Source organism: Leptonychotes weddellii, chromosome 5, assembly GCF_054177405.1.
Source record: "Leptonychotes weddellii isolate Sample4059 chromosome 5, ASM5417740v2, whole genome shotgun sequence".
Classification (NCBI taxonomy): Eukaryota; Metazoa; Chordata; class Mammalia; order Carnivora; family Phocidae; genus Leptonychotes; species Leptonychotes weddellii.
This window is the reverse complement of record NC_138373.1, coordinates 100,765,388-100,787,322: the sequence shown is the minus strand read 5'-3', so window position 1 is coordinate 100,787,322 and position 21,935 is coordinate 100,765,388. Positions and strand designations below refer to the sequence as shown.

Below are 21,935 nucleotides of genomic sequence, written 5' to 3'. Positions count from 1 at the left end.
TAAACCAATTAATAACAAAATTAAAGAAACACATTGATAACAATACAATAATAGTAGGGGTCATTAACACCCCACTCACTGCAATAGACAGACCATCTAAGCAGAAGATCAACAAGGAAACAAGGGCTTTGAATGACACACTGGACCAGATGGACTTCACAGATATATACAGAGCATTCCATCCTAAAACAACATAATACACATTTTTCTTGAGTGCACATTCTCCAGAATAGATCTCATACTGGGCCAAAAATCAGGTCTCAACTGGTACCAAAAGATTGGGACTTTCAGACCATAATGCTTTGAAACTTGAACTCAGTCGCATGAGGAAATTTGAAAGGAACTCAAACACTTAGAGGTTAAAGAGCATTCTACTAAAGAATGAATGGGTCAACCAGGAAATTAAAGAAAATTTTAAAAATTCATGGAAACAAATGAAAATGAAAACACAACTGTTCAAAACTTTTGGGATGCAGCAAAGGTGATCCTAAGAGGGAAGTACTTAGCAGTACAAGCCTTTATCAAAAAATTAGAAAGTTCCCAAATGCATAAGCTAACCTTACACCTGAAGGAGCTGGAGAAAGAACAGCAAATAAAGCCTAAACCCAGCAGGAGAAGAGAAATAATAAAGATTAGAGCAGAAATCAATGAAATAGAAACCAAGAGAACAGTAGAACAGATCAATGAACCTAGAAGCTGGTTCTTTGAAAGAATTAATAAAATTGATAAACCCCTGGCTAGACTTATCCAAAAGAAAAGAGAAGGGACCCAAATTAATAAAATCATGAATTAAAGAGGAGAGATCATGACTAACACCAAGGAAATACAGACAATTTTGAGAACATATTATGACCAACTATATGCCAACAAATTTGGAAGAAAAGGATGCATTCCTAGAAACTTATAAACTACCAAAACTGAAACAGGAAGAAATAGAAAACCTGAGCTGACCCATAACCAGCAAGGAAATTGAAGCAGTAATCAAAAATCTCCCAACAAACAAGAGTCCAGGGACGGATGGCTTCCCAGGGGAATTCTACCAAACATTTCAAGAAGAAATAATACCTATTCTTCCAAAGCTGTTTCAAAAAATAGAAATGGAAGGAAAAGTTCCAAACTTGCTCTATAGAGGCCAGCATTACCTTGATCCCCAAACCAGACAAAGACCCCACCAAAAAGAATTACAGACCAATATCCCTGATGAACATGAATGCCAAAACACTCACCAAAATACTAGCCAATTGGACCCTACAGTACATTAAAAGGATTATTCACCACAACCAGGTGGGATTCATTCCTGGGCTGCAAGAGTGGTTCAACATTCACAAATCAATCAACATGATACATTAATAAAAGAAAGGACAAGAACGATATGATCCTCTCAATTGATGCATAAAAAGCATTTGACAAAGTACAGTATCCTTTCTTGATTAAAACTCTTCACATCAAAAACTGACAATGTAGTATATGTTGGCTAATTGAACTTAATAGAAAAAAAAAAAACTCTCCACAGTGTAGGAATAGAGGTAACATACCTCAATATCATAAAAGCCATCTCTGAAAAGCCCACAGTGAATATTATTCTCAATGGGGAAAACTGAGAGCTTTTCCCCTAAGGTCAGGAACATGACAGGGATGCCGACTCTCACCACTATTGTTGAACATAGTACTAGAAGTCCTCGCCTCAGCAATGAGACAACAAAAAGAAATAAAAGGCATTCAAATTGGCAAAGAAGAAGTTAAACTCTCACTCTTTGCAGACATAATACTTTATGCGGAAAACCCAAAAGACTCCACACCAAAATTGCTAGAACTCAGACAGCAATTCAGAAATGTGGCAGGATTTAAAATCAATGAACAGAAATCAGTTGCATTTCTATATAATGAGACACAAGAAAGAAATTAAGGAATCAATCTCCTTTACAAGTGCAACAAAAACCATAAGATACCTAGGAATAAACCTAACCAAAGAGGTAAAGGATCTGTACTATAAAAACTACAGAACACATATGAAAAAAATTGAGGAAGACAAAAAAATGGAAAAACAGTCCATGCTCATGGATTGGAAGAATAAATATTGTTAAAATGTCTATGCTACCCAGAGCCATCTACACATTTGATGCAATCCCTATTTAAATACCATTGATATTTTTCACAAAGCTGGAAAAAATAATCCGAAAATTTGTATGGAACCACAAAAGACCCCCAATAGCCAGAGGAATGTTGAAGAAGAAAACCAGAGCTGGTTGGCATCACAATGCCAGACTTCAAGTTCTATTACAAAGCTGTAATCATCAAGACAGTATGGTACTGGCACAAAAACACACACATACATCAGTGGAACAGAATAGAGAACCCAGAAATGGACCCTCAACTTTATGGTCAACTAATCTTCAACAGAGCGGGGAAGAACATCCAATGGAAAAAGGACAGTCTCTTCAACAAATGGTGTTGGGAAAATTGGACAGCCACATGTAGAAGAATGAAACTGGACAATTTCCCTACACCATACACAAAGATAAACTCAAAATGGATGACAGACCTCAATGTGAGACAAGAATCCATCAAAATCCTAGAGGACACCACAGACAGCAATCTCTTTGACCTTGGCTGCAGCAACTTCCTGCTAGACACATCTCCAAAGGCAAGGGAAACAAAAGCAAAACTAAACTATTGGGACTTCATCAAGATCAAAAGCTTCTGGATAGCAAAGGAAACAGTCAACAAAACTAGAAAGCAACCTACGAAATGGGAGAAGATATTTGCAAATGACATTATGGATAAAGGGCTAGTATCCAAGATCTATAAAGAACTTATCAAACTCAACACCCAAAAAACAAATAATCCAGTCAAGAAATGGGCAGAAGACATGAACAGACATTTCTCCAAAGAAGACATACAAATACCCAACAGACGCATGGAAAAATGTTCCACATCACTTGGAATCAGGGAAATACAAATCAAAACCACAAGGAGATACCACCTCACACCAGTCAGAATGGCTACAATTAACAAGACAGGAAACAACAAATGTTGGCAAGCATGCAGAGAAAGGGGAACCCTCTTACACTGTTGGTGGGAATGCAAGCTGGTACAGCCACTCTGGAAACAGTATGGACGTTCCTCAAGAAGTTAAAAATAGAGCTACCCTATGATCTAGCAGTTACACTACTAGGTATTTACCCCAAAGATACAAATGTATTGATCCCAAGGGGCACCTGCACCCCATTGTTCATAGCAGCAATGTCCACAATAGCCAAACTGTAGAAAGAGCCAAAATGTCTACTGACAGATGAATGGATAAAGAAGATGTGGTGTATACACACACACACACACACACACACACACACACACACACACACAATGGAATATTACTCAGTCATCCAAAAGGATGAATACTTATCATTTACATTGACATGGATGGAACTGGAGATTATTAGGCTGAGTGAAATAAGTCAATCAGAGAAAGACAATTATCATATCGTTTCACTCATGTGTGGAATATAAGAAACAGTGCAATGGATCATAGGGGAAGGGAGGGAAAACTGAATGGGAATTCATCAGAGAGGGATAAAAACCAGGGGAGACTCTTAACTATAGGAAAAAAACTGAGGGATACTAGAGGCGAGATGGGTGGGGAGATGGGGTAATTGGGTGATGGTCATTAAGAACTCATCACTCATGATGTGATGAGTTCTCAGTGTTATACGCAACTGATAAATTAATGAACACTACATCCGAAACCAATGATGTAATATATGTTGGCTAATTGAATTTAAATAAAAAAATGAACAAGTTGGTCTTCTAAATTTCTTGCAAAGAACCTAATTAAATAACTGATCCATTATAAAAAAGAATAATCTAATGAAATTGAAAACAAAAACAATAAAATCAATGAGATAAAAACCTGGTTCTTTCAAAATTCAGTAAAATTAATGAATCTCTAGTCAGACAAAGAAAAATGATGAAGACATACATTTTCAATATCAGAAATGAAATAGGAAATTTCATTACAGATGCTACGATACTTTCAACAAAATATGCCACAAATATTAAGATAATAGTAAGAGGGTTGATTTCTAGGGTATTTAGGATGATTTGATAGTTATCTAATTGTGTTCCTGGGACCAGGTGAGCCTAGGATCCTCCTACTCTGCCACCATCTTCCTCTCCCACAGTACCCATAGCAATCTACACATTTAATACAATCCCTATCAAAATGCCAACAGCATTTTTCACAGAGCTAGAACGAATAATCCTTAAATTTGTATGGAACCACAAAAGAGCCCGAATAGCCAAAGCAACCTTGAAAAAGAAAAACAAAGCTGGAGGCATCACAATTACAGACTTGAAGTTACATTACAAAGCTGTAGTAATCAAGAGTATGGTACTAGCACAAAAATAGACACACAGATCAAAGGAACAGAATAGAAAACCCAGAAATGTCAATTAATCTTTGACAAAACAGTTAAGAATATTGAGTGGAAGAAAAACAGTCTCTTCAACAAATAGGTGTTGGGAAACCTGGACGGCAACATGCAAAAGGATGAAATTGTACCACTTTCTTACATCATACACAAAAATAAATTCAAAATGGATGAAAGACCTAAATGTGAGACCTGAAAACATAAAAATCCTAGAAGAGATCATAAGCAGTAACTTCTTTGACATCAGTCATAGGAACTCTTTCTAGATATGTTTCCTGAGGCAAAGGAAACAAAAGCAAAAATAAGGAGTTCATCAAGATAAAAAGCTTCTTTCTGCACAGCAAAGAAAGCAGTCAACAAAAGTAAAAGGCAATCTTTGGAATGGGAGAAGATATTTCAAATGACATATCTGATAAAGAGTTAGTATCCAAAAAATATAAAGAACTTATCAAACTCAATACCCAGACAACAAATAAGCCAATTAAAAAATGGGCAGAAGACATGAATAGACATTTTCCGAAAGAAGACATACAGATGGCCCACAGATACATGAAAAGATGCTCAACATTACTGATCATCAGGGAAATGCAAATAAAAACCACAATGAGATATCGCCTCACACCCGTCAGGCCAAAATAAAAAACACAAGAAACAAGAGATGTTGGTGAGGATGTGGAGAAAGGGGAACCCTCTTGCACTGTTGGTGGGAATGCAAACTGGTGCAGCCACTCTGGAAAACAGTATGGAGTTTTCTCACAAAATTAAAAATAGGATCCACCAATTGCAGTACTAGGTATTTACCCAAAGAAAACAAAAATACTAATTCAAAGGGATACATGCACCCCAACGTTTATAGCAGCATTATCTACAACAGGCAAACTATGGAAACAGCCAAGAGTCCATTGACTGATGAAAGAAGAGGTGGTGTGTGCGTGTGCGTGCGCGCGCGCGTGTGTGTGCATGTGCACAATGGAATATTACTTAACCATAAAAAACAATGAAATCTTGGCCTTTACAATCACATGCATGGAGATAGAGAGTATAATGCTAAGTGAAATAAGTCAGTCAGAAAGATGAATACCATATGATTTCATTTATATGTGGAATTTAAGAAACAAATGAGAAAAGGGAAAAAGAGAGAGAAAGGCAAACCAAGAAACAGACTCCTAGCTATAGAGAACAAACTGATGGTTACCAGAATGGAGGCTGGTTGGGGGGGATGGGTTACATAGGTGATGGGGATTAAGGAGTGCACTTGTGATGAACACTGGGTGTTGTATGAAAGTGTTGAGTCACTGTATTGTACACCTGAAACTAATATTACACTGTATGTTAACTAACTGTAATTTAAAATAAAACTTTAAAAATAAAAATTTAAAAAGAGGATAATAAATATGACAATTTTTTGCTTACAAAATTCAATTTAAATGAAATAGGCAAATCCCTTGAGAAACACAAACTACCAAATACTACTGAAAAAGAAACCAATAACATGAAAAGTTATATATACTACATAAATTCATGGTTGAAAACATTCCACCAAAGAAAACATGAGGCCCATAGGCATTTACTGATGCATTCTACTAAATATTTAAGGGAAAAATAATGCCAATTCTTCACAAACTCTTTCAGAAAATTGAAAATGAAGGAATACTTTTCAACTCTTTTAAGGTCAGAATATCAAAATGAGAGAAAGACATTACAAAAAAAAAAAAAAAAGAAAACTACAGACCAATACCCCTTGTTAACATAGGTAGAAAAATCTTCAAGAAAAAGTATTAGCAAATAGAATACAGCATTATATGAAAAGGACAGTACATCACAACCAAGTGAGATTTATCCCAGGAATACAAGGTAGGTTCAACACTAAAAAGTTGATGAAATTCACCATGTAGTGGATTTTAGAAGTAAAACCATATGCTTATCTTAATAGATGAAAAAAGGCATTTGACAAAATTCAATACCCATTTACTATAAAATATCTCAGCAACTCTGAGTAGAAGGGAACTTCTTCAAACTGATAAAGAACATCTGAAAACAAATTTTTAACCCATGGCTAATATCATAATGGTGAAAGACTAAATATTTTCACACTAAGATTGAGAAAAGGCAAAAATATCTGCTATTACTGCTCTTATTCATCATACAGGAAGTCTCAGAAAGTGAAGTAATACTAAAGAAAAAGGCTTAAGAAGAAGAAAAAGAAATAGAAGGAGGGAGGGTACAGATTTTGGTACCTCTGAAAAAGTACAGATTGGAATGCAATAAATGTAAACTGTCTCTATTCACAAATGACAGGGTTGTTGACAGAGAAAATCTCAATCTACAAAATAAGTGAGTTCAGCAAGGTCAGTATACCAGTTGTGTCTCTATATACTAGCTATGAATAACTAAGCTTGAAACTTAAAAGTTGCCAACTACAATAGCACCAAAAGACATGAAATACTAGGGATGCTTGGGTGGCTCAGTCAGTTAAGTGTCTGCCTTTGGCTCAGGTCATGATCCCAGGGTCCTGGGATTGAGTCCTGCATCGGGTTCCTTGCTCAGTGGGAAGCCTGCTTCTCCCTTTGCCTGCTGTTCCCCTGCTTGTGCACTCACTCTCACTCTCTCTCACACAAATAAATACATAAAATCTTTTTTAAAAAGACATGAAATACTAAATTATAAATCTAATTATATATAGGACCTTTATGATAAAAACTATAAAATGCTGAGGAAAGAAGTAAAAGCAAAAATGGAAAGCTATATTGTGTTCAGGAATTAGAAACTAAACATTGTTAAGATGTCATTTCTCCCAAGACTGATCTATAGATTCAACAGAATGTCAAAAAACTAGAAGGATTTCTGTAGAAATCATAAATCTGATTCTAAAATATACATGGGAGTGTAAAGGAACTACAGTATCCAAAACAGCTTTGAAAAGAACACAGCAAGTTATTTTGTGGATACAAAAAAACTGATTCTAAAGATTGCATGGAAAAGCAAAAGGCACAAAACAGCCAACACAATATTGGAGGAGAAGAACAAAGTTGGAAAATTGACAATATTCAACTTTAAGACTTAATATAAGCCTGCATTAATCCAGAGAGTATACTATTGGCAATAAACAAACAAACAAACAAACAAACAAACCCAGACAAATAGATCAATGGAATATAAGAGAGAACCCAGATATAGACCCAGAGAAATATAGTCAATTAATAGTCAAAGGAGCAAAAGCAACTCAATGGAGAAAGGATAGTTTTTTCAACAAATGGTGCTTTAAAAGCTGGACATACACATGCAAAAAAAAAAAAAAAACTACACACAGATCTTACATCGTTCACAAAAATTAATTCAAAATGGATCATAGAGCTAAATGTAAAACACAAAACTATAAAACTCCTAGAAAATAATATTGGAGAAAATCTATGGAAACTTGGGTTTGGCAATGACTTTTTAGAAACAATATGAAAATCATCATAAAAAAATCATCATGCATAAAATAAAAAATTGATAAATTGGATTTCATTAAAATTAAAAACTTTTGCTATGCAAAATGCAATGGCCAGAAAGTGAAACAAGCCACAGACTGGGAGAAAATGTTTGCAAAACATGTATCTGATAAAGGACTGGTATCAAAAATATACAAATAACTCTTAAAACAACAATAGGAAAACAAACAACCTGATTTTAAAAATAGGCAAAAGATCTGAACAGACACCTTATCAAAGAAGATATACAGATGGCAAGTTAGCATATGAAAGATGCTCAATGTCATATGTCATTAGGGCACTACAAATTAAAACAACAATGAGATACCACTACACATCCATTAAAATGGCTAAAATCCAAAACACTTACAACACCAAATGTTAATGAGCATATGGAACAACAGGAACTCTGATTTATTGCTGGTGGGAATGCAAAATGATACAGCCACTCTGTAAGACAGTTTAGCAATTTCTCACAAAACTAAACATACTCTTTCCATATGATCCAGCAATTATACTCCTTGGTATTTACCCAAATGAGATATAAACTGTAGACAAATGTTTATAGCAGCTTTATTCGTAATTGCTGAGTCCTTCAGTAGGTGAATGGATAAACAAACTGTGGTACATCCATACAATAATATTACTCAATGATAAAAAGAAATGAGTTATCAAGCCACAAAAAATCATGGAGGATTCTTACATGCATATTAGTAAGTGAAATAAGCCAATCTGGAAAGGGCACGTATTATATGATTCCAACTGTATGATATTCTAGAAAAGGCAAAACTGTGGAGACAATTTTTTAAAAATCAGTTGTTGCCAGGAGTTCATGGGGAGAGGGAGGCAAGAACAGGTAAAACACAGGTTTTTTACAGGACAAGGAAGCAATGCTGTATGATCCAGCAATGGTAGATACATGCCATTATACATTTTTCAAAACCTATAGGATGTGCACACAGAGTGAATCCTAATGTAAACAATAGATTTTAGTTAATAATATATAGATATTGGCTTATCATTTAGAACAAATGCATCACACCAATGCAAAATCTTCATAAGAGAGGAAGCTCGGTGGTTGGGGTGAGGAGCTAGAGGATATATGGGAATTATTTGTATTTTATGTTCATTTTTCTGTAAACCTAAAACTGCTCTTAAAAATAGAGTCAATTAATTAAAAAGAACAACGACAACAAAGTTGGAGGACTCCCATTACCTGATTTCAAGATTCACTATAAAGCTACAATAACAAAGACTATGTGGTATTGACAAAAAGATAGACCTATATCAAAAACTAATGATATACTGTATGGAGACTAACATAACATAATAAAAAAAAAAACAAAAACAACTTCTCAAAGGGAAAAAAAGACCTATAAATCTGTGGAATGGAATAGATTTTTGAAATAGATCCTCATATAAATGGCCAATTTATTTTCAGCAAGGTGCAAAGTTAATAAAGAAAAGATGATCTTTTCAAGAAATTACACTGAGAAAATTGAACATACATATGCAAAACAAACTTCAACTCTTATCATGTACCCTATAAAAAAATTAACTCAAGATGAGCCATAGACCTAAATATATAATGTAAAATGATCAAACTTCCAGAAGAAAACATAGGTAAAAATTCTTATGACCTTGGTTTTGGCAAAGTTTTCTTAACTATGACACTAAAAGCATAATCCATAAAAGAAAAAAAATTAGTAAATTGCACTTCATCAAAATTTAAAACTTTTGCTCTTTGAAAATCACTATCAGGAGAATGAAAACAACCAAACAGATTGGGAGAAAACATTTGCAAAGCACGTATCTGAGAAATGACTTGTATCCAAAATACATCAATAATGCTCAAAACTAAATAAGAAGAAAACAACCCAATTTTTTATATGTGCAAAATAGTTGATAGATATTTTGCTAGAGGAAATATATGTGTGGCAAATAGCACACACACACACACAAAATGCTTGTCATCATTAGTCATTATGGAAATGCAAATAAAATCACAATTTGAACATAGTACACATTTATTAGAATTGCAGAAAAAAATTAAAATCTGAAAACAGTGCTGACAAAGAAATAAGGCAAGTAGAACTCTCATATGTTTCTTATATATTGCTGGTGAGAATGTAAAAGGTACAACTTTTTGTAAAACAATTTGTCAGTGTCTCATAAATTTAAACACTTAACATATCACCTAGAAATCTTACTCCTAGGTTTCCACTCTGGGGCATTGGAAACTTAATGTTCACACAAAAATTTATATGCAGGTATTTATAGCAGCTTTATTCATAATCACCAAAAGCTGACATTTTGAGTGGTAGTGAATACCTCCAAATGATGAATGGGTAAACAAACTGTGGTACATCCATACAGTGAAATACTACTCAGAAATAAAAAGGAAAAAACTATTGATATACACAACATGGATGAATCTCAAATACATTATGCTAAATAAAAGAAGGCAGACTCAAAAGGCTATGTACTATATAATTCAATTTATATGACATTCTGGAGATGGCAAAACTATTAGTACAGAAAACAGTTCAGTGATTACCAAGGGTTTGGGGGTAGATGGAAGAGTTGACTAAATTAACTACATAGGGCCATGAGGGAGTTCAAAGAAATAAAATCTAAAGTTGAAAACATGAGAAAGGAACAAGATACTATCAGTGAAGGCAGATAAATTGGCAGAAACAAATAAGATACATAACTGCAAAATATTTTTGAAATAAAAACTTAGATGTTTCAACAGTACCTTACACATCACAGAAGGAACAATTAGAAAACTTATGAGATGTGGAACTAAAGAATTACCCAGAACACAGCTCAAAGAGACAGTGAGATAAACTAAAATAAAAGAGAATTAAGAGATGTGGCAAGATAAATGAAAAAACTAATAGGGGCGCCTGGGTGGCTCAGTCAGTTAAGCGATCAACTCTTGGTTTCGGCTCAGGTTGTGGTCTTAGGTCATGGGATCAAGCCCCAGGTCGGGCTCCGCACTCAGTGTGGAGTCTTCTTGGGACTCTCTCTCTCCCTCTCTCTCTTCCCCTTCCCCCTCAAATAAATCTTTAAAAAAAAGAAAAACTAATATACCAGAAAGAATAAAGAAGTCATATTCTAAAAGATAATGGCTGAGTGATTTTTCCCAAGTTAATGAAAAGGTTTTATTCTTAAATTTAAGAGGGACAACAAATCTCCAACAGGATAAATAAAAATTAAAAAGGTAGTAAAATTTCAAAATACCAAATACAGAGAGAAGGTCTTAAGAATAACCAGGGAGGGGCACCTGGGTGGCTCAGTCGTTAAGTGTCTGCCTTCGACTCAGGTCATGATCCCAGAGTCCTGGGATCGAGCCCCATGTCGGGCTCCCTGCATGGCGGGAAGCCTGCTTCTCCCTCTCCCACTCCCCCTGCTTGTGTCCCCTCTCTTGCTCTCTCTCTCTGTCAAATAAATAAATAAAATATTTTTAAAAAGAAAAAAAAAAGAATAGCCAGGGAGAAAAGACATTGACAAAGAAGAGATATTAGAGCAAAAGCAGGATTTTTAGTATCAAAAATAGAAACCGAAATGGCTGGATTCTGGCTTATCAAGGATAATGATAGCTACCTAAAACCGAATATCTCCACAAATATTTTAGAAGCATTTAGGCCAAAAAGAAAAACTAAAACTCACAAAACACATGCCTCAGCATAATTAGAAGACAGAGGATGGCACAAACTTCGAACCACTATAAGTAGAAAAATAGACACCAAATCCAAACAGTTCAATTCTTCATGCTCCCTTGGCAAGCTTTGGGGGATAAGGGCCATTCAGGAAAAAAGTATGGAAGAAAGAAGAGGGGAATGAGTGAAGCACCTCAGATTTATCTAAAATCACTTCCTCAAAAAGAGAGTCTACCCAACATTAGAAAAGACTGAAAAGAAGTTCTGGGATTCTAGGAAATGTAGTTGGGAGTCGACTCCACCCTCTTTACAGTTCTCGTAATGGCTGCTTCCTGGAAGGTGGTGTCACATTGAACCTCTTAGCTTCAGTATCTGGAACTCCAGGAAGGGAGTATTTCAAGCCTGATAGAATTATATATTTACTATTTCATTATTAGCCCTGTAGTCTCTGGCCAAGCTCACAGCAGAGACTTAAACGCTGTTCTTATAGCTTCACCCTGTGCAATTGCTAAGCCCATCTGAAGAAGGCAAGGGAGGAAATTATAACCTCCTCTGCCAGCAGAGATATGCAGAATTAGTCTTGTTGATATGGGCCCACTCTTTCCGGTGCTGCTTGTAAGTTCTGGATCTTGTTTGAATTCTCATTCTTAAGTAACCAACTGTAAGAAAAAGAAAAGCTGATGAGACAAGAAGGAGATTTTGAACATGACTGGATAGGTGATTCAGTTCAGGAATTGTTCTGAATAAACATTTTCCAAAGAAAATTTACTATCCATTGCATTTCCTGGGGTCCCATGTTGGATTAGGTCTCCCTGAACCTCTTGGGCTGAGGGTCAGGATGATCAATTCTAGATAGGTTCTACCTTGGGGGATGAGGGTTCTTTGTCTGACATTAGGGAGCAGGAAACATGAAAATACCCTGACCCTTAGTTCTTTCAAACAGCAATCTTGGGTGGGGAAAGGATTCTGCTTAGGAAATCTGAAACTAAGAAATTCCAGGGCCCTTTGCCAACGTACAGGTCTCCCTGAGGATCCTAGGACTGGTCTGATCTGCTTAAACTCCTGAGACCTGGTCAGATTAAGGCAGACTGAAAGAATAGATTGTTCATCTGTTACAGTCTCCTGTCAGTGACCAGTGAGAAGGAGCCTCTACCTCCCTGATGTTGAGAGCCTACTGGATATCCTAGTACATCCGTGTGGGGATGTGTGCGTGCACGTGTGGGGGTGTGTGTATGTGTGGTGTGGTGTGAGAGATAGCATGGAGAGTACAATAGAGTCGGAGCAGAGAATCAGGAGGTCACACTATAAATGAGCAGCTGCTTTACAGCAGAACTTACTGCATCCTCACTGTGAGCCTGATATCAGCACAGCCATTGTCCTTATGTGCAGATGCTGAAGCCCATGGAGAAGGTCAGTGAATATGTTCACTTCTCCTGTGCTGAAAGTTGGCATCTCTCAGAGATGAATGCTCACTGCCTCCCTCAGCAATCACTTGTGTTCAGATCGCACAAGAGATCTGCACATGGTGGCCATTGATAAGATGTCACAGATCTTGGGGCACCTGGGTGGCTCAGTTGTTAAGCGTTTGCCTTCGGCTTGGGTCATGGTCCCGGGGTCCTGGGATTGAGCCCTGCATCGGGCTCCCTGCTCAGCGGGAAGCCTGCTTCTCCCTCTCCCACTCCCCCTGCTTGTGCTCCCTCTCTCGCTGTGTCTCTGTCAAATAAATAAATAAAATCTTCAAAAAAAAAAAAAGATGTCACAGATCTTGACTCAGTTTACTCTGCATTACTGTTTCTTCTCTAGATGTCTAGCTGTGTCTCCGGTTAGTTGCTTCTTTCTGTGTCTCCCCTCTGTGTTTCCATCAGGCTCTGAGTCTGCCCACCTGCCCTTCTGGCTCTGGCTGAGGGGCAGATGACTTGAATGAGAGGGCTGGTCTGGTTTTGAGGTGACCTGTCTACAAGGCAGAAAGAACCCAGAGACCAGACCAGGTAGTCTCAGAGTCACCTGGTTGAAGGGAGAAGGTTCTAAACCCCTAGATTGGGAGATTGGTTCCATTTCATCCAAAGACATGTGCCATTATTCTTATGTGGGCCTCTCAGTCTCTTTCCTATTTGGCTTTTCATCTTTCTGGGGTCTTTTTCCATCTCTTTTTCTAGCTTTCTTTCTGCCTTTACCATGTCCTTCACCTCCCTCTGTCTAGATCCCTCCTTTAATCATTTTTCCATCCTCTTTTAGCATGAGTAGAAGAAAGAGCACTGTCCTAGGAGCCAGAAAATTTCTTTTGGTTTTAATACTTTATGTAAAAGTGGCCTTGATCCACAGAGGTTTAAGGACACTAAAAGACCATAATTAGAGTCTTGCCTCTATTCCTGTCTAGCTACTTGACAAGTCAGCTTGCTTATTCTTTCCTGAGACTCCATTTTCCCATTTTTTTTAAGATTTTATTTATTTATTTGAGAGAGAGAGCATGTGGCAGAAGGAGAGGGCTCAGTGCCAGTCTTGATGCCGGGCTCAATGCGGGGCTTGATGCCAGTACCCAAGGATCATGACCTGAGCCGAAAGCAGATGCTTAAACCCACTGAGCCACCCAGGCACCCCTCCATTTCTCCATCTTGAAGTCCTGTTAGTGACACCTTTTTAGAGCACAAAGTACCTCACTGATTGTTGTGAGGAGCATATGAGAGAATCTAAGCCATGGAGAGTCACAGAAATGGGAGGGATTGTTGCAATTATGTCTTTCACAGTCTATTCTTGTCTCCTCTTATTTCTAACTTTCACTTTCCCTATTTGACTTTATCTTCCATTTTCTGCTCATTTGCTTTTTTTTTCTTTTATCTGCCTCACAATTTATTTTTCTTCCTCCTTCCCCATTGGTGCTTTTCTCTTAATCCATTTGCCTGCTTAAATAGTTTTCCTGTTATCTGTGCATTTTTCTTTCCTGCTCCTTTGAGAAAAGATGGGTTAGGGCTCTCAAAGAGATAAACATATTACAAAATAAGGTAAATAACATGAAGATTCAGTTTTTCTCATTTCCTTATGATCTGTAGAATAAATAAAATTAAAAGGAAATAGTTCAAGGAGTCAGAGATGAGAAAGGAGTTTAATCTGCTATACAAAAGAATTTCCTGATCTAGAAAAGTTACTTTTTTAAAACCATAATTTCTACCTAGAAATTTTCCATGGCAGTGGAATATTGGTTCAAGACCTTAAAAGATCTCTTCCAACATATGAGGTGCAAAGAAGAAAAGATGGGAGAAAAGAAGTAAAGGAGAAGGTAATGAACATGTACTAAGCAATTACTGTCTTTTGGTCACTTTAAGTATATTATTTCCATTACCAGTTTATCTTTACACCATTTGACAAGCCAGAGAGAATATCCCAAAATACTATTAGTAAATGGTGAAGCTGAGATGTAAGTACTGGTTTATCGAATTCTAAACCCTAAGCTTTTTCTATACATCTACCATATATATGTGAGTTTCACATGTGGATGTTGGATCTCAAAAAGTGACTATTTCACTTTTTTTTCCTAAAGATTTATTTATTTTAGAGAGAGAGAGCAGGGGGAAGGGCAGAGAGAGAGGGAGAGAGAATCTCAAGCAGACTCCCCACTGAGCGTGGAGCCCAACACAAGATCCTGAGATCATGACCAGAGCCAAAATCAAGAGTCAGTTGCTTAAGCGACTGAACCACCCAAGGTGCCCCTATTTCACTTCTTAATACTATCTATATCATTGACCAACTAACTCTCTAGTCCAGGACTTTCATATGTGACTATCTCATGTCCCTATCTTTGTGTTTCTGATTATTTTTACAATCAGTGGAATTTTTCAAGACCACGTAAATGACATGTGGTTCACATTAACCATGGCTGCTAATACTGCTTGAAAAGAACCACTCTAATGCTCAGTTTTGCCCTCATCAGTCACAAAGTCTGTATAATTTTCTACAAATAGCCAAACCCTTAATATTTAAGGATTAATCATTTTATGTGTGGATTAATTGGTCACCTTTTCATCTTGTTTTCCCTGTACATTTTAGGGTTATTTGGGGTCAGGAGGCAGTTTTGGGGGTTATTTAGGGACTTTTTTCAGCAATTGCTTAAAATCCCCTTCTAAAATTAGCCATTGTCAGGAGGAAGAATGTATTCTTGGCTTTATTTGATTTTTACTTTATATATAGCTTAAATTGTTACTCTGGAGGGGAAACTGTGAACAACTACTAAGTATTTTAGCAGAAAGGATAAGTGGATAAGTCATCCAGCTAGAATTAAGAAAATAGATTGAAATAAAGATCTAAAATAAGGTTATCTGTGCTGTCTCTCCTGTGGATGCCAGAGAAATTTCATTGTAAACAGAGCTTGTGCTTTTGTCTTATCCATAGTAGTAAAGATCTGTCATGCCAAGCAAGGGCCCCCACACTGTCAGTCAGACCATCATTACATATGAAGACCCCACCAGGATCTCTCAATTGTAGAAATATGGAGACTTTGCAGTGGATCCAACTATAAGAGGGCAGAATCTGTAATAGAGAAAAGGGAAAGAAACCACATTTACCTTGAAAAATGTCTAGATAACATAATAGAAAATATTATTATAATTTAACAAATTTGTTAAATTTGTCTTTCACATAGTAAAGATTGAACATAAATTTCAATTTTTGCTAAGGCAAGGACAACATATATTGTTCCATAATAGATGTAGGTTAGATCTAGCCAGGCATTTGATATCAGTATTCCTTTTAATTCCCATAAAAATTCTAAAAGCTATATAGTTATTAATTCTACCATGGCCCAAAGACAGCAAACTAAGTATCCTAAAACCTATTCTCCTATGAGCCTAATGGTTAATTTTCACAATGACAAGTTGACATTTATTAAATTTGTAACATCTTATATGTAATTAAATGACTTCAGATATTTTCTATTTTTGCATTTGTTTATGGGTCTGTCTTTATTTTTTTTAATATTAACATCTAAGAAAATCATCTCAGAATATGGTTGTCTGAAATTGATATGTCTAAGAATTTTTAAATTTGTTGGACTTTGGTTAATTATACCATGAGTCTCACTCTTCTAAATCCTTTTTAATTCTTTGAGAGATATATTTTTAGACATCTCAAAATTCCTTTAGCCAAAACCATTTTCAATTTATTTTCTCAATTCCAGTGGAATGGAAGCATCATGAGGACAATAATCTTGATCTGTTGCTATTTCCCAAGTGTCTAAAACAGGGCCTGTCCTGTAACAGGGTCTTGATAAGTATTTGTTGAGTGGATGAATAAATTAGATATTTATTAAGTTGATTTATCCCTTTTAATATTCTCAATATATTTTAATTACATACATATGTAATAACTATATATTTATTAAACAAACTAGTACTACACAATGTTCAGTTTAAGAGGAGTATTTCAAACACTAAGAGTAAGAAAGTATAATGGGTAAATGAGAAGTGTGTTTTCTTTGGTGCACTTTATGACAGCTTAAATCATAGAATAATAATATTAAACAAATATCGCTTTCTACCTTGAAAATATGTGTAAAGAAATATGCAAAAGTAAAGAATGCTGAGTTTTAAATAAATGGAAAGTAGAGAAAAACATTAAAAATAAATATCTTATAGATCTATCATCTATAAGCAGCCATTCAACATTTTGGTGAAGTTCCTTCCAATTTTTTATCAATGCAAAGGAAATTTCTTTTTTATTAATGTAGTGAGAGTACCAAATATACTGGCTTATATTTTGCTTTTTGTTTCACTTAAAATTATAATGTAAGTATTTCAACATTATTACACAGTTTGTAAACATAATTTTAATGACTATAATATTTCATTAAATTTTCAATGATATAACCATTCCCATATTATAGCTTCTTATTTTTTGCTATTATAAATAATGCTAATTTATAATTTTATTTACAAAGCTTTTTCTCAATTGGTAGTTAATTTCTTAGAGTAAATTTTTTAAATAGTTGAATCTATTCACATTTAGCAAACTTATATAGCACTATGTGCCAGGCACTATTCCAAAAACTTCACAAGTATTGATTCATTTAATCCTCCTAATTCAATAAAGTACTATCACTATTTTTTAAAAAAAAAATTTTTTTTATTTATTTATTCATGAAAGTCAGAGAGAGAGAGAGAGAGAGAGAGGCAGAGGCAGAGGGAGAGAAGCAGGCTCCCCGCCTAGCAGGGAGCCCGATGCGGGACTCGATCCCAGGACCCTGGGATCATGACCTGAGCCGAAGGCAGACACTTAACCGTCTGAGCCACCCAGGCGCCCCAAGTACTATCACTATTATTCTCATCTTAGAAAAGAAGAAACTGAGGCACGTTAATTTAAGTCACCTCAGTTTACACAGTTGCTAAGTGGCAAAGCCAGGATTTAAATCCAGATAATTGAACTCCAAGGTCTGTATTTTTAAAGAGACTGTGCATTAAAAGGAATTAACATTCTTAAACTGCCAAACTGCTTTGCAACCAAGAATAGAATATCATTTCACCAGCACTGATGTTATAATTTAAATTTTTTTAAATTAATGTCTCAGAAACGGTATCTGATTGTTCTGAAACTTGTTTGATTACTAATGAGTTTGTATGCTTTTGGGTGTTTTTTCTAGTTCTATGAGTTAAGAGTTCTTATCCTTTTATTTCTCTCTTTTTCATCTTTCTCTAGACTCATCATGGTGTTTTCATCCTTCTATCTCTTAACATTTTGGTGTTTTTGATGAGCTTTTTACATAATAAATTTAATATATTGTTGCCTCTTGTAATTGCATGTTTTTTGAATCAGTTATTTGTTAAAAATAAATAAGGTAGCTTTTTTTGTTGTTGTACCAAAGTTTCCCATATGATGTAAAAATCTATCAGATGTCTTCCTCTTCGTGATTTCTTGTATGACTTAGACAAAGTCCTCAAGCTCAAATTCTTTTAGTGGTCAGATAGACAATGCAGTGGCATGACAGTGGGAAGTCTTGGGACTGGAGGGACTTGAGGCTTGTGCAACTGATTGTTCTTCCCGGAGAAGCTAGAATCTAGATTTCTATGTGAGATATCCTTCAGAGAAGACTGTAGGCTTAATAAAACACATCTGTGTGGGCCAGAGGGCTGATGCTTTATCACCTTTGGTTCAGAAGTTCCCCTTCATTCAAAATTCAATTCTATTTTCTTCTAGATCTTCTATGAGTTTTTGAAATATATTCAAAATTTTATGCAACTATAATTAGGTTGTGGTGTGAAGCATCTAGTTGCTTTTTTAAACTAAAGGAAAGAGATTAATTTATATTTCTTTTCTCTTGTCCTCAAGTTTCTCTCTTTCTTTTTTGGAAAGCAGAAGGACCAATGAAATAATGAAATATTAAATGTTATGATGGTGTTTTCTCTAATTGTAAAAGAATAATTGTCATGTTTTTTCTGTATGATGGACTTATATCAAATGCTCTCGTTTCCTGATTAACATAATATAATATGCTTGTTGGAAATTAAGACAGAAGGGTCTGTATATAAATTAGAATTTAAAACTCCTTGAAATGCTCCAAAGAAAGCTAAATAGAAGGGGAGAAGCACACAAAGTAATGCAAAATTTTCAGAGAATTAAAATAATCTAATCTTGTATTAAATATTGCAAATTTGGCAAATATGAATTTCAAGCAGATTTTGGTTTGTGAATTACATAATTAGAAAGTGATCACAAAAATTACAGTTTAAATATTCATTTCCTTGTTCAAAAATCATTAATCAAAAGTTTACTCTGGGGGCACCTGGGTGGCTCAGTCATTAAGCATCTGCCTTCCGCTAGGGTCATGATCCCAGGGTCCTGGGATCGAGCCCCACATTGGGTTCCCTGCTCCGCGGGAAGCCTGCTTCTCCCTCTCCCACTTCCCCTGCTTGTGTTCCCTCTCTCTCTGTGTCTCTCTCTGTCAAATAAATAAATAAAATCTTAAAAAAATTTTTTACTCTCTATTGGAAAACCAGTAGATATTTTTGTCCCACAGTTATGTCCCTATAGTTATTTTTCCCTCACTACTTTGATCCTGAGATTGATTTATGTTAATGAATACAAACATTAAAATCAGAATTATATCAGCACCAAATTCATATAAATTATTGATATGAAATTACTCTTAATAATTAATTCCATTAACCTGAATTAATCCCTTAATCAATTTTCTAGTATAGTACTTAAAATATTTCCAATTTTGTCATGAGGGGAGGTGGGGGGATGGGGTAACTCGTGATGGGCAATAAGGAGGGCACTTGATGTAATGAGCACTGGGTGTTATATGCAACTGATGAGTCACTAAACTCTACCTCTGAAACTAATAATACACTATATATTAATTAATTGATTTTAAATCAAAATAACAAAAAATAAAAATAAAAACTATAAAAAATACTAAATTATTTTCATCCAGACTAATTCATTTATGTTTAGCTTATCAAACAGTTCTGTTATCAGCTTTTGTCCAAATCAAATTTTACATAATAGTTTCTGCTACTATGGGTTTTCTTTTGTGGGCATTATTTTTATCCAGTCCCATTTTCCCAGGTCAAAATTTATAGATCTACATCTTACCACATCCAGTTTTGCCTATTTTCAGTTTTATTTTTGTATTGATTATTTCTGTCAGTTATATTTGTATTTATTTCTTAGCTAATCCATTATAAAATTGTTAAATATCTCAGTATTGATCTATTCCCGAGAACTGTTATAAAGCTAATTTAATTCTTCTAATTATTTTGAGGGCCTTGTATAACTTGTACACAGCACTCGTGGCTCAAAGAGAAAATAGTGTTGGATGGTGACAGATGGTAGCTACACCTGTGGTGAACACAGCATAACATATAGAAGTGTTGAATCCCTATGTTGTACACCTGAAACTAATGTAACATCATGTGTCAACTATACTCAAAAAGAAAAAGACAGCAAATAATGGAATAAAAAGAGCTTACTTCTAAAAAACTAAGCTATTTTGGGGGCACCTGGGTAGCTCAGTCAGTTAAGCAGTTAAGCATCTGCCTTCAGCTCAGCTCATGATCCTGGGGTCCTGGGGTAGAGCCCTGCATCGGGCTCCCTGCTCAGTGGGGAGCCTGCTTCTCCTTCACCCACTACCCCTGCTTGTGCTTGCTTGTTCTCTCTGTCAAATAAATAAAATCTTTAAAAAAATTAAGCCACTTTCAGTAAAAGAAAGTTGGAGAGGAGTGATAGGTTTTTGGGGAAGGCTTTGTTGAGGAGGTGGCATATGATCTGCATCACAAAAAATAAGAAAAGAATTCACCAGATGCCAATAAGGGTGAAGGGCATTACATAGAAAACAACCAGCATGTGTGAAAGCATGGAGGCAAGAAGGAGTGGAATGTATGTGTAGTAGGCACCAACTAATAACTGAATGAACAGATGGATGGGTTTGTGTATGGTAAATAGTAACTGCAGTATAGGGTGCATAAAGGTGGTGGAGGAGATTGAAATGAGAGAATGAAAGGCTAATTGGATATGGAGATGAGTGAGGAAGAAGCAGATGAGGTCACCCAGTCTCCTATTGATGCTGTTAAACAAGAAAGCAAACAGAAGGATATGTAGGCTCCAGTCCACTCTTTGCTTTTGGACCATTTTGAACTGAAACAAGACCTGATGCTCTGGAATCTGTCCTAATTCCAAAGACCACAGAAAAGGTTTTTCATCACTCCTTGGTCAGTCCCTTTGATGCTTTCAAATCCCTCATTAAAATCAATAAAGTATGTCTTGTCTCAATTTTAATACTCTTGTTGCACTTACCTCCATTCCTATAGGTCTGTCTTGCAAGAATTGGAGAACAGCTGGTTGCTGTATTTGAATAGGGGTATTTTTTAAAAAGATTTTATTTATTTATTTGACAGAGACATAGCGAGAGAGGGAACACAAACGGGGAGACTGACAGAGGGAGAAGCAGGCTTCCCGTGGAGCAGGGAGCCCGATGTGGGGCTCCATCCGAGGACCCTGGGATCATGACCTGAGCTGAAGGCAGACGCCCAATGACTGAGCCACCCAGGCGCCCCAGGGGTATTTTCAGATTGTTCTTTCTTTTTTTTTTTATTCTTATGTTAATCCCCATACATTACATCATTAGTTTTAGATGTAGTGTTCCATGATTCATTGTTTGTGCATAACACCTAGTGCTCCATACAGAATGTGCCCTCCTCAATACCCATCACCAGGCTAACCCATCCTCTCACCCCCCTCCCCTCTAGAACCCTCAGTTTGTTTTTCAGAGTCCATCGTCTCTCATGGTTCGTGTCCCCCTCCGATTTCCCCCCCTTCATTCTTCCCCTCCTGCTACCTTCTTCTTCTTCTTCTTTTTTTTTTTTTCTTAACATATATTGCATTAT

The 21,935-nt window shown here is 36.0% G+C and overlaps 1 protein-coding gene across 3 annotated transcripts in view; it reads left to right on the top strand.

Annotated features, from left to right (window-relative positions):
- OR10AD1 (olfactory receptor family 10 subfamily AD member 1) overlaps window positions 1–21,935 on the top strand; it is a 76,782-nt gene that overhangs the window by 43,686 nt on the left and 11,161 nt on the right. For all 3 annotated transcript variants that reach the window (XM_081821559.1, XM_081821557.1, XM_081821558.1), the window contains exon 3: window positions 14,736–14,839. The gene's annotated coding sequence lies outside the window, so the exon portion shown is untranslated. The remainder of the gene's footprint in view (window positions 1–14,735; window positions 14,840–21,935) is intronic.